Source organism: Silene latifolia, chromosome 2 (genome assembly GCF_048544455.1).
Source record: "Silene latifolia isolate original U9 population chromosome 2, ASM4854445v1, whole genome shotgun sequence".
NCBI classification, from domain to species: Eukaryota; Viridiplantae; Streptophyta; class Magnoliopsida; order Caryophyllales; family Caryophyllaceae; genus Silene; species Silene latifolia.
In genome coordinates this window covers 67025885-67037819 of record NC_133527.1, presented here as the reverse complement: position 1 = coordinate 67037819, position 11935 = coordinate 67025885, and the positions used below count along the sequence as shown (strand labels likewise).

General features: G+C 37.0%; 1 long non-coding RNA gene across 1 annotated transcript; it reads right to left on the bottom strand.

Moving 5' to 3' along the window:
- Positions 1 to 2293: 2293 nt before the first annotated feature.
- LOC141642793 (uncharacterized) lies at positions 2294 to 5082 on the bottom strand. The gene is made up of 2 exons (XR_012543439.1): positions 4857 to 5082; positions 2294 to 3274 (listed from the first exon to the last, which is right to left on the bottom strand). It is a non-coding gene; the product is annotated as an uncharacterized LOC141642793 (long non-coding RNA).
- Positions 5083 to 11935: the final 6853 nt, after the last annotated feature.

Here is an 11935-nt window from a genome sequence, read left to right as displayed (position 1 = left end):
ATGCGATAAAGATATGCCCCAAAGATTTAAGGGAAAATTTTATCGCACGGCAATTAGGTCTGCCCTACTTTACGGCTCCGAGTGTTGGGCTGTGAAGCATTGTCACATTCAAAAGATGAGTGCGGCGGAGATGCGCATGTTGAGGTGGATGTGCGGACATACAAGGCAAGATCGGTTAAGGAATGAGGTGATTAGGGAAAAGGTAAAAGTGGCGCCAATAGAGGACAAGATGATGGAAAACAGACTAAGATGGTTTGGCCATGTGAGAAGGAGACTATGGACGCACTTTTGAGGTTAGAAAAATTTGGAGACTTGGAGAAATGAAAAGGTCCCTAGAGGCGAGAGGAAGACCGAGATGCAGACATGGTTGAGAGTGATAGAAAGCACGATATGAGAGTTCGGGGCTTGAGGAGAGTATGGTGACGAGAGAGGGCACAATGGAGGAAAGGATACATGTGGATTTTTAGTATTTGATGTTTTTTTTGACAGATTTAATGTTTTTTATTTAATTTAAAAATTAAATTATTTATTTTTCTCTCCTTTATTACACTTTTTCACCAACCACTTTCTTATAGATTTTACCTGGTTCATTCCGGAGCCTTAACTCTATTTCGGTTTTTAAAAATCGTTTTAATCTTTTCTCTCGATTTAAATTTTAAGTTTTTATAAAAGAAAGACGGAATTCGATTTTAAAACCCCTAAGTTTACCTTGACTTTCCATTACATTTTCGTTCTTCCTTTTTGTTTTTCATCTTCCCTTTTTTTATTCGCATTTTGAGGTGTGCGTTCACCCATGGACGGTTCAAAAGGATAATTCATGTCAGCCGACCCCAAATCATTTTGGGATTAAGGCTCTGATGTTGTTGTTGTTGTATTAGTAAACTGTTCAAATTTCTACTTCCTTAGATACCTTCACAAGAAGAGAGTGTGTGTGATTAGTACTTATTTGAAGGCTGGGACTATGCTATAAATGCATGGTGGTCATATTTTTTCTTGTTAATATAAAAAATTGGTGATTATCTTTACAAGCCTTGAGCTTACGTTGATATAAGAAATTGGTGATTATCTATTCCGTAAGTATGGCCATTTGTTTCGGTGTCTATATCACATGCCCGTCCTTTTATTGATACAATTCTAATTTTGTAGGTTGCTTGTTTCTTCTAATTTCATTATTTGTGTCCTTGCCCTAACACAATTTGTTAGTGTTACTATGTTACATTACTGGGATAACCGTGTTACAATAATGGTACACTTGTGTTATTTCGATTGTAATTCTCTGTTTCTCTATGGTTAGTTAAGTTTTATATAAATTATTTTAATGTAACACATACTCCTGCCGTCCCGTTTCATTTGTTTACGTTTGATTAAAATTCCTATATGAGTTTTTATGGTAACACATGAGTTTTTATTCTAACATTTAATTGTTGTTGTTGTAACATGTAATCTGTGTGAAACTTCAATTTCGAATTTTTAGTTTCAAATGAAGTCACAAGCAGGTTCATCTTATCTACGTCTGTGTCATTGTAATACGATTTACTCTTATTGTAATACGTTACTTGAATTTTATTGGCATTGAAAATCTACTGCTACAAAAGACTTATTTTTTGTCTCACCTGGCATAATTTTTGCCGTTGATAGGTTAGATTGTGCAATGTTGAGTGCAGATAATCGAGTTATTCATAATTGGTTGCTGAGTTTATTTTTGCTTTTTGTGCATAATTGTCTCAAGTGTATTGATTGTCTCAGCTCTTTTGGAATGAACATGTTCATATTGAGGATCTGTGTAAGATTTTTCTCAAAGGCTATTAGCTCAGGGGTAGAGCAAAGTACAATTTTGTACAAAGACGTGGGTTCGAGTGTCAGATAGCCTACTTTTTGTCATACCTTGCGTCTCAATTGAATAACCAATGTTTGTGTGTAGCGATTTAATAACTAATGCTACTATATTTAATAGTTAGTGTTACTTCATAGTGTAACTTGTGTTAAATAAATAACTAATATTACTTGATTGAATAACTAATGTTACTTTTCTGCTTAATTTGTGTTACTCTATAGAATAACTAGTGTTACTTTATTGAATAGCTTGGGTTATTCTGTTGAAAAATTAATGTTACTATGCCGAGTAACAGTAGTTAATTGCATAAGATATACTATAATTTGTGATTGACTAACTAGTGTAACGTGTAACCAGTGTTACTATATTAGGTACCAATGTTACTCCATATAGTGTATTAATTAATCTTACTGCAACAAAATTATATAACAAGTGGTAATCCGTATATAGAATAACTAATGGTAAAATAATCACTGTATTATTAATAGAGCCCACTGCGAAGAAATTTACATTACTGAATTGTTGTATAACTCAATAACCCTTCTAAACAAAGTATCATTATCGCATTATCATCTCAACCAGAAGAGGTAAAAAAGTTGTGATTTAATTTTGAGAGCAATTTTTCGAATTTAAATATGCTATTCATCCATAAACATGCCATTTAAAACATGTGGTAATACAGAAAATGTCCTTGTCGCCCTTACATGAGTGAGAAACAGACCATTTTACAGCAGCATTCAAAATCTGACCTGGCTTACAGGCGTGATAGCTCCTAACTACGAATGAGTTGGGGTGCCCCACTGCTACCAAATGAAAGCTAGATGAGTTAGCTTTCACCTACAATAAGAATCACCCCAAAATCTTGCCTGGTTTGGGAGATATGAGCATTTTAGTGATAGCAGGTCACTGATGACCTTTTCTGTAATAGTTCAGCAACTAAGGGCATATTGCAGATGTCATACATTTCGGATCGGGTGGAATTAGGAGACCCACGAGTAGCCAAATTGAAGAGCTAAATGATTTGGCTATCATCTATAATTGGAATCAAGTAAGAACAAGGCATGAATTGAGAGATATAAGGATTTGAGTAAGTTCAGGTCAAATTTGTGCTGTAGAGCATTCTCTTGCAAGGTTTGTTAGCAGTGGCTATAACTCGAGCTATAAATCTTACATCGATCTGATTCTAACTCTCCCTCATAGCCAGGTGTTCGAGCTTTCCATGCATATAAGGATCATAGGATTTAGATGAGTAGAACTCGAGATATAAAGCTTTGAACACAGCTTTTCTACAAGTGGTCTGGCAGAATGTTGTTTAAGCTCCGTGTTGCTTCTAGTGGTTTTTTTTAGCGTGACAGTCATTAGGACAGATCCTTTGAGAGTGCTTGATTCCTTCAGAAGGTTATGTTTTGATGAACGAAAGATCCTTACCCTTAGCTCTTGCTGTATATTGTAAATAATGTTACTTTATACAATAATTAGTGTGACGATATATAATAACTAGTGTTATTCCATAAAACAAGGAGTGTGACACTTATCTCATGATTTGAGTCGTATGATTAATTAGTTGAGTCGTGGAGCATTATAGTTTAAAATACATGCTGCATTATTCATCTATGTGGGGCTCGAACCCGCATCTTGTGCAACAGTTAGTCTTGCTGAAGACGGGTCAGAGCAAGTGACGGGTAATGCCACTCACAAAACGGATAGGGGGGACAAGGTGGGGGCACCCCCATGTGCTTCCCTATCTCCTCTATTTGGGTCATTTGTGAGAGGAAATGGTATCCGTCACTCCAAAGTGACGGATACGTGCCGTCTTCAATGAGATTTTGTGCTTGTGCAATGGCACAAAGCTCTTCCTTTTGAGCTACTAGATGACCGTAAACGTAATTGTAATGCTCTTAAACACAAAACCAAACAACATAAAACCAAGAACCAGGTTGGTTTACCGTTACTGCACTTTTACAAGCAACGTTAATTATACCTTAGTACCTCTCAAAGGAAGGGGAGTGAAAAGTCATGTCAAAAGAAGGGGATAAAGTATTAAATGAGTAATATTACTCCACATAATTAACAATCTGCATGTGCCATTGCTGTTGCCTGCTGGAGTCCTAGTCATTAATGATATGACTGTCATGAGCAACTTTCATCACTCAACTAGAATTGCATTTATAACAAACAAAAGCATATTTTCTCAATAAGACGTGTTGTGGAAACACGAGAAAGACAAGCAACAATGCCAGAAAACAACATTCACGGATTACTCTAAAATAGTCACCAAAACAATGATATAGGCATGAACATTCTAATTGATAACAGTATAGCTGGCCGTTATTCTCCTCATCATTACACAAATGTAACCTAATCTACTTGACCAAAAACAGACTGCAACTAACCTGATCTTCATATGACATTGACATAGAAACCAACATCGTAACACAACTAATCTCTTATTATAACATAATGAAAACCATAATCGCAACATGGCGAAACCATTATCATAACACAATTAAACCGTTATTGTAACACGATTAAACCATTTTAGTAACACAGGTAAACCATTAATAATGTAACACAATTAAACTGTAATTGTGAAACGATTAAAAAATTATTGTAACACAAATAAAATTGATGCAAATGTAAATAATTGCATCATTTACTATTAAGTCATAGCTAAAAAGCAATAATTGAGTACTCGAAACATGAATTCACAAGGTTTCACACATGTCATCCTCTTGAAATCAAATATTCTAGATAATTATACATTGAAAATATGTGTCGCTGATTAGAATGCAATTTAAACCAAATTTCTAGCTTAATTCCAGCAAAATAGCACTTATTTTCTCACAAAAATTACAAAATCATCAAATCAACAACAATCAAGCTCAAAAGCCTCAATCACATCCAGCAATAAGCAAACCAAAGCATATTATTTGACCTAATTTCGATCTCGGTTCACTTTCAAATTTGACCTAATTTTTATCGTCATTTAACTGGAATCAACAACAAATTAAGTAATTCGTACCTAAATTCAGTAATTCACACTTAACTTCATGTAGGTTGTAGTTTTGATCGATCTATTGCTGCTGCCGACTATCGTTGTAGGATTTCGAAGTCAATTTGTGAGAAGGGTTGAGAGACGATTGAGAGAAGAGGGGAGCAGAGAGAACGTGACGAATGGAATAAATAAATAAATAAATTCTATTTTTGGTAGATAAATTACGCTTAAAGCCTTACAAGCACGCACTCAATCTTGGCCGTTGATGACTTAGATCTGACGGTCCAGACTTGGACGCAGGACTCATTTAAGATGGGTGGACTCTCTTGATCCTATATATATATATATATATATATATATATATATATATATATATATTGAGGCGGGTTCAGTGCAGATTTAACTAACGTATTTAACGTGCATTTAACTAGCTTAATAAAGCAGTTTTTTTTTTTTTTTTTTTTTTTTTTTTTTTTTTTTTTTTTTCAGATACACTTTATCTACTTACCATATACACCTCTCATTCAGATACATCTTATAACATATCTAGATACATTTTTTCTACACTACAATTCTAGATTCACTTTTACACTTTTTTTAACACTATTTTTTTTTTGAAGGTTTAAGACTAACTCTTAGATACATTTTGTACTATTTCCGGATACATTTTATATTTTTTTTTTTTTTGGTGAAATGTGAGAATATATATATCAAAGGACAAAAAATGTCAAATTTACAACCGACAAAACTATAAAAAGTATTAACAGAAGCCGTTAATACTCAAATAGCTCAAATCAAAACAACAAGTATGCAAAGAAAACTTAGCCTATCCAGACTGCTGCCCAACAATAGAGTGTACACAACCCCATTTAGTAAGCCATTCTCGTTCTCCTCTCTGCATATTCCTTCCAACCATGCTCTTGATTCTATGCTTAGCTTCCTTTATCATACGCTCCGCAAGGCTAGCTGGCCTTACCAACACTCCATTCATTCGTGCATTGTTCTCTCTCTCACGATGGATGTAGTAAGAATGAAGCGGCCCCATATCATAGCATGAGCCTGAGATTTCACTCCCATTCTCCCTGTAGCATTCATGTTGACATCTATTTTGAACCCGCGCCAGGTTTCTATACACTCGCAGCAGAAATTGCTCATCGTAGTTACTGATTAAAGAACAGATGCTCCACAGTTTCATCAAGATCTTCACAAATGCAAAGCAAGTCTTCTCCCGACAAGATCCAATTCTATGCAACTTTTCTCGACATTGAGACCTTTATTCATATAGAGCCAGGTAATAATAGCATGTTTTGCTATATTCCATTTGTTCCAAACTCGAGCAGAGACCAGTCTTTCTTAGGTCGTGTATGTCTTAGCCATTCATATCCCCGCCTAATCGTGTATCCGATTATGTCGGGCGTCCATCGATTGTCTATATATGCGTCTTCATCAATTCTTTCACTTTGCAAATTTGTTTCCAAGCCAAGCAAAGATCGGCAGGTGGTTTATAGTTATGCCAGTCCCCATTTTTCAGATAAATTTGGTTGATCCATCTAATCCAGAGCCTGTCAGCCTTCCCATAAATCCAGTCCACTAATTTAGCTATAATAGCTATATTCCAAGTTTCTGCCTTTTTGATCCCTAGGCCTCCCTTCTCCTTTGGTAGAGTAACTGTGTCCCAAGCAATCAGGGGGACCCTATGGTAGTCAGAGCTCCCATCCCAAAGGAAATTTCTACATATAGCTTCAATTCGTTTGATCACAGCTTTAGGGATAAGGAATATACCAGCCCAATATGAATAAAGAGTATTCAAGACTGAGTTGATAAGCACAATTCTCCCTGCATAGGATAACTTTTTTGCACCCAAGCTTCGAATTCTATTGACCATCTTCTCAGTCAGGATGTTGCATTCTTTTTTGGTGAGTTTCCCAGCTTGTATTGGTACTCCAAGATATCTGAAAGGCATGCTACCCTCAACAAACCCAGTGACTTGCTGGATGTCATTTTTAAGCTCTTGTGTAACTCCATTGAAGTACACTTCTGATTTAGTATTATTCATGACCAATCCAGAAGCCTTAGAGAATGAGGAGAAAGCTCTAATCATCAGCATAATAGAGTGAGTATTGCCCTTACAAAACATTAGTAAATCATCTGCAAACATTAAGTGATTCAACTTGATGCCTTTGCAAAGTGGGTGGTATTGAAAAGGCCATATGGCAGTAGCATAGTTTATCATTCTAGTGAGATACTCCATGCACATTGTGAATATAAGTGGAGATATAGGGTCTCCTTTTCTGAGTCCTCCCTTACCTTTGAAGTATCCAAAAGAACTACCATTTAGACATAGGGAGAAAGATGTAGATTGCACACAAGCCATGACCCTATGAGTAAAATTTTCAGGGAATCCCATTTTCTGAAATAATTGCTCCACAAACCCCCACTCAACAGTGTCATAAGCCTTCTGCAAGTCAATTTTGAAGAGGCACCTAGGTGATACTGCCTTCCTGTTGTATAGCTTCACTATGTCAGGGAATTGAAGCTGGCTCTCTTCATACTTCCTATCTGAGTATGACTGACAATACATGGACTGTGGTCAAACAGTCCAGCAGGATGAAAGTGAGCAGTCATATCAGGGAATTGGTCCCCCCACTCTTGATTTATCATGAACCTATCAAGTCTACTATACACTCTTGTCTGAGGCTCTTGCTTATTAGTCCAGGTATAGTAAGCACCAGTTGTAGGTATATCAGTCATGCCACAGGTTGCTATACAATCAATAAAATCATCCATATCACTTTGCTTGGTCTGTCCACCCAATCTTTCAGCAGGATTAATCACTGTATTAAAATCCCCTGCCCAAGCCCAAGGGCCTAAACACTGAGTCTGAATCTGCTTCAGATGCTGCCATAAGACTTTCCTATCTTGTACATCATTAAAAGCATAAATCATAGTCAAATGAAAGGACTGCAGGGTAATTCTGGAAGTAACCTTAGCATGGATGAATTGTGCATCATAAGCTTGCACTTGCACATCAAATAAACTAGGTCTCCATAAAAGCCAAACTCTTCCTCCCTTATGATAGTTACTATTGGTAGTAACACTCCATCCGTCCAGCATAGATGAGGAAATATTATGAACATTCTTACTATTTATTTTGGTTTCCAGGAAACCAAACAATCCTACATTATTATTGTGAATAAACCATTTAATAAACTTTTGCTTATTTACATTATTCAAACCTCGCACATTCCAAAATCCTAGATTATGCATTATTATCAGGGGGTTCAGGAGTTAAGTTACCAATTTGTGCACTCCCAGTTTCTGGGGTATTTTCATTTATAAGAAATTGTCCATCGATAGGAACAGGAGTGCTAATCACCACAGTGGCACTAGTGCTTCCCTTCTCCATAACCGGGGTGACAGGAGTAGGGCTACCAGTCTTTTCTTGTCTTTGAGGCTGCTGATCAGTCTTAAGTTTCACAGGTTTCCAAATTTTCTGAATATGCAGTGGTTTCTTTCCAGTGGGGGGAGCATTCTTTCTGCGATTCGACTCTCATGACCAATGCCATTACATTTATCGCATAAAGAAGGCTTCCATTCATATTCAATGTTTGAGCTATCATCTTCCCTCTTCATCAAGGAACTTCACTTTGTTAGGGAACTTTTTCCAACAGATTAACTCTACCATAACCCTGGCAAATCGATCCCTGGTCTTATCGTGATAGCCCGACCGCTTCCGATACTTTCCTACCAGTCCAGCTATAATAGGCAGGCATTTACCCCAGAAACGCAGAGGCAGTTCATGAATTCTTATCCATGCAGGGACATTTTTAATATCTTCCTTTGTAAGTTCCACATTCACATTCCATGGCCTCACTATCAGTGGTTTATTATCAAACATAAAGTGCCCAGCCTTGAGAACGTCATCCTTGTCCTTTGTTTCCTTAAACCTGACAAGGAAAATTCCATTTGGCATAAAAGAGACTTTATCAATGTTGTGCTTTTGCCAAATTCGACGAATATATAGTACCTCCCAAGGAGGATTAGCACCCAGCACAAAGCAGTAGACTGCTTTATTCCAATACTCAATCTCATCATGTGTGTCCTCCTTTGTGAACTGGACTAGATTAATATCATTCTCATCATCCTCTTCCTCTACTACTGTTTTCTTTCCCCGTTTGGTAATCCATATGTTGTTTTCAACAACTGGTTCCTCTTCATCATCTTCAAAGGACAGTCCAGGGATTCCATGCACTTCTTGTGTGCTAACTGTTCTAGTAACATCAGTCTCAGACGGCCCCTTCTTCCTCAATTCCTGAATAGTAATACTACTTTTTCCACCAGATTTCACCTTAGTAATCCTACTAGCATGCTTGGATTTCGTTTTGTTTGATGAATTACGTGCCATAATGGTGAAATTAAGCAGAAAATTGAAGCCCTAGTTGATGTCTGCGTTATTAGCGGATACACTTTGTGTAAATTGTTACAAGTTTTAACACTAACTCTCGGATACGTTTTATATTTTTTGCGGATACATTTTATAATTTTTGCGGATACACATGACATTAATGCTAGATACACATTATAATACTTCTGGATACACACATTCATACTTCCGGATACACATCGTATTAATACCAGATACACATGATTATACTGCCGGATACACATGTATCCCGTATTAATACGGTGTGTATTTGGGGTGGTATTTTGTGTATCCAATGCCACCACCATCACCGTTGCCCCCACCACCGCCACTGCCACTGATAACGACACCGCTGCCACCACCACCACCACCACTGCCAGCCTACCACCACCACCACCATCACTGTCACCACCACCACCACGGTGTCAGCCACCACTACTCAGATACACAAACACAACAATCTAGATACACAAACACCAATACTAGATACACAGCCCACCACGGTATCTAGTTTGTATACCTACTGTATCCGTGTATCAATCCCACACATTGAACATCACGATCATCACCGAACCACCACCGCAGACCAAACACACACCACGACAAAATTACGACGCCGGTAAGGACGGTTTCAGACTCTAGAATTTCAGATCTGAATACTAGATTTACAAATTGGAAGTAAAATACTAGATTCACAAATTTCAGATCTGTCAATCTGTGGGTAAAGATTTGATTTGTGGATGTAGGAATTGAAAAATATAAGAAAAGGAGAGGAGAGATGCAACCATAGATAGAAAAAATGTGTGGAAAACAAAGACACAGACGATTTCAATGAAAGATAAGGATAGAACAAAGAGAGATGCCTTTACTTTCTTTGTCCCGCTTTTCCACTCCTATGGCTGCAAACCAAATCTGCACTCCTTTAATTAATTAAAAAACTAAACTATTTACTCCCTGGGCTAATAATTCAATTCTTCTTCTTCTAATTCTATTCTCTGGGTCAACCCATAATATAAACATCACAAAAACTGTCCAACCGCAAACATTCAAGTCAGATAACCCGATAACCGATAACCGATAACCGATAACCAGCGAGTCAGCGATTTGGTTATTAGAGAGCCACTGCGCACTTCACATCAACACCCACGATTACACCACCATCACCACAACTACCTTATCGTCTTTCTACCTTCGATGCCCCACCAAATACGCCATTAAAGAGCCAAATCAACAAACAAATCGCCAGATCTACAGGAAATGACGAAAACAAATCGCCTGAACCGAATTCGTCAATCGTCGACCACCACGTTATCATCGACCAGCAAACATCTTGCTGTTCCCCAACACCAAGACACCACCGGAGTCATTTTCGACCGACGAGGACATTTTATGACACTAAATATTCCGACTATATCGTGAATTTGATTGATTTTCTGAAAATTTACTTCAATTTGAGTAGATCTACGATATACCTCACCAAATTTGGAAAAATGAAGGAAACCATCAATGTCGGTGATACCACCAGCGGTGAGAGTGGTGTTTGTGTGTGAGGTAAAGAGAGAGAAGATTCTCCAGTGATGACGACGGTGCCGTACCGGTGATATGGTGGACCACTGGAGGGAGGCAGATGATAGACAGTGGTGGGTGGGTTAGAAAGAAGATCTGAGAAAGAGTATTGTTGTTGTGTTAGAAAGTAAATGACAAAATAGTGGAGTGCCTGAGTTATAAATAGCGCGTGTGTTTTTACCTAAGGTTTTTAAGTCAGTTCGTACGGTTCGTAACTTAATTTGGTTCGTACGAGGATCCCGATTATATATATATATATATATATATATATATATATATATATATATATATATATATATATATATATATATATATATATATATATATATATATATATATATATATAGAGGCGGGATCTCGTGAGTTTGGTTCTTACGGTGAGTTGTGAGTTTGGAAAATCTCAGCCACTAGATTAAAAGAAACCAAGGGCTGAAATTAAATCTAATATTAATAAGAACACCTGGCAGCTTGAATGTCAAAACAAACACACTTATGCTCCTCTTTACAAACCCAGAAAAACCTCCTCAAAATCTCAGTAAATTCACGCAAAAACAATGTTGTCTTCTCAATTGAACCAATTTTTCGATTAATTTCAACAATTATGCATTAGATCTATTAAAAATGTTTATTTTCGACAAATTGTCCAGCAACATTTTTGCGTAACTTGTCTAGCAACATAGATACATTTTTGCCAAGCCAATCATTCATACAAATTTGAAATTGTTCATGAGGAGATTCACAATTAATCGCCTCGCCTAAGGAGTCAATCTGGGATTCACCATTGATTGTAAAAATCATCTGCCTTTAGATTGCTGGATTTCAATGGAAATACTCACTCCAATCCAATCGAATATTTGAGACCATTAGGTTGTCTTAATTTTGGTAATAATTAGTTAAATTTGAGCGCTTTTGTTGATTTTTTGAACTGTGATGGTTGTTTCGGGTTAGCGAGTGGTGGTAGTTTCGGTTGTGCTAGAGATGGGATAATCTACGAGGATGATGTGTAATCTATTGAAGGGGATGAGGGTATGGATTATGGGACTAATTTGAGTTGAATTGAGGATTAGGACTTTGAGATAAATTAGAGGTAAATAAATTATAGGGAGGAGATATAACA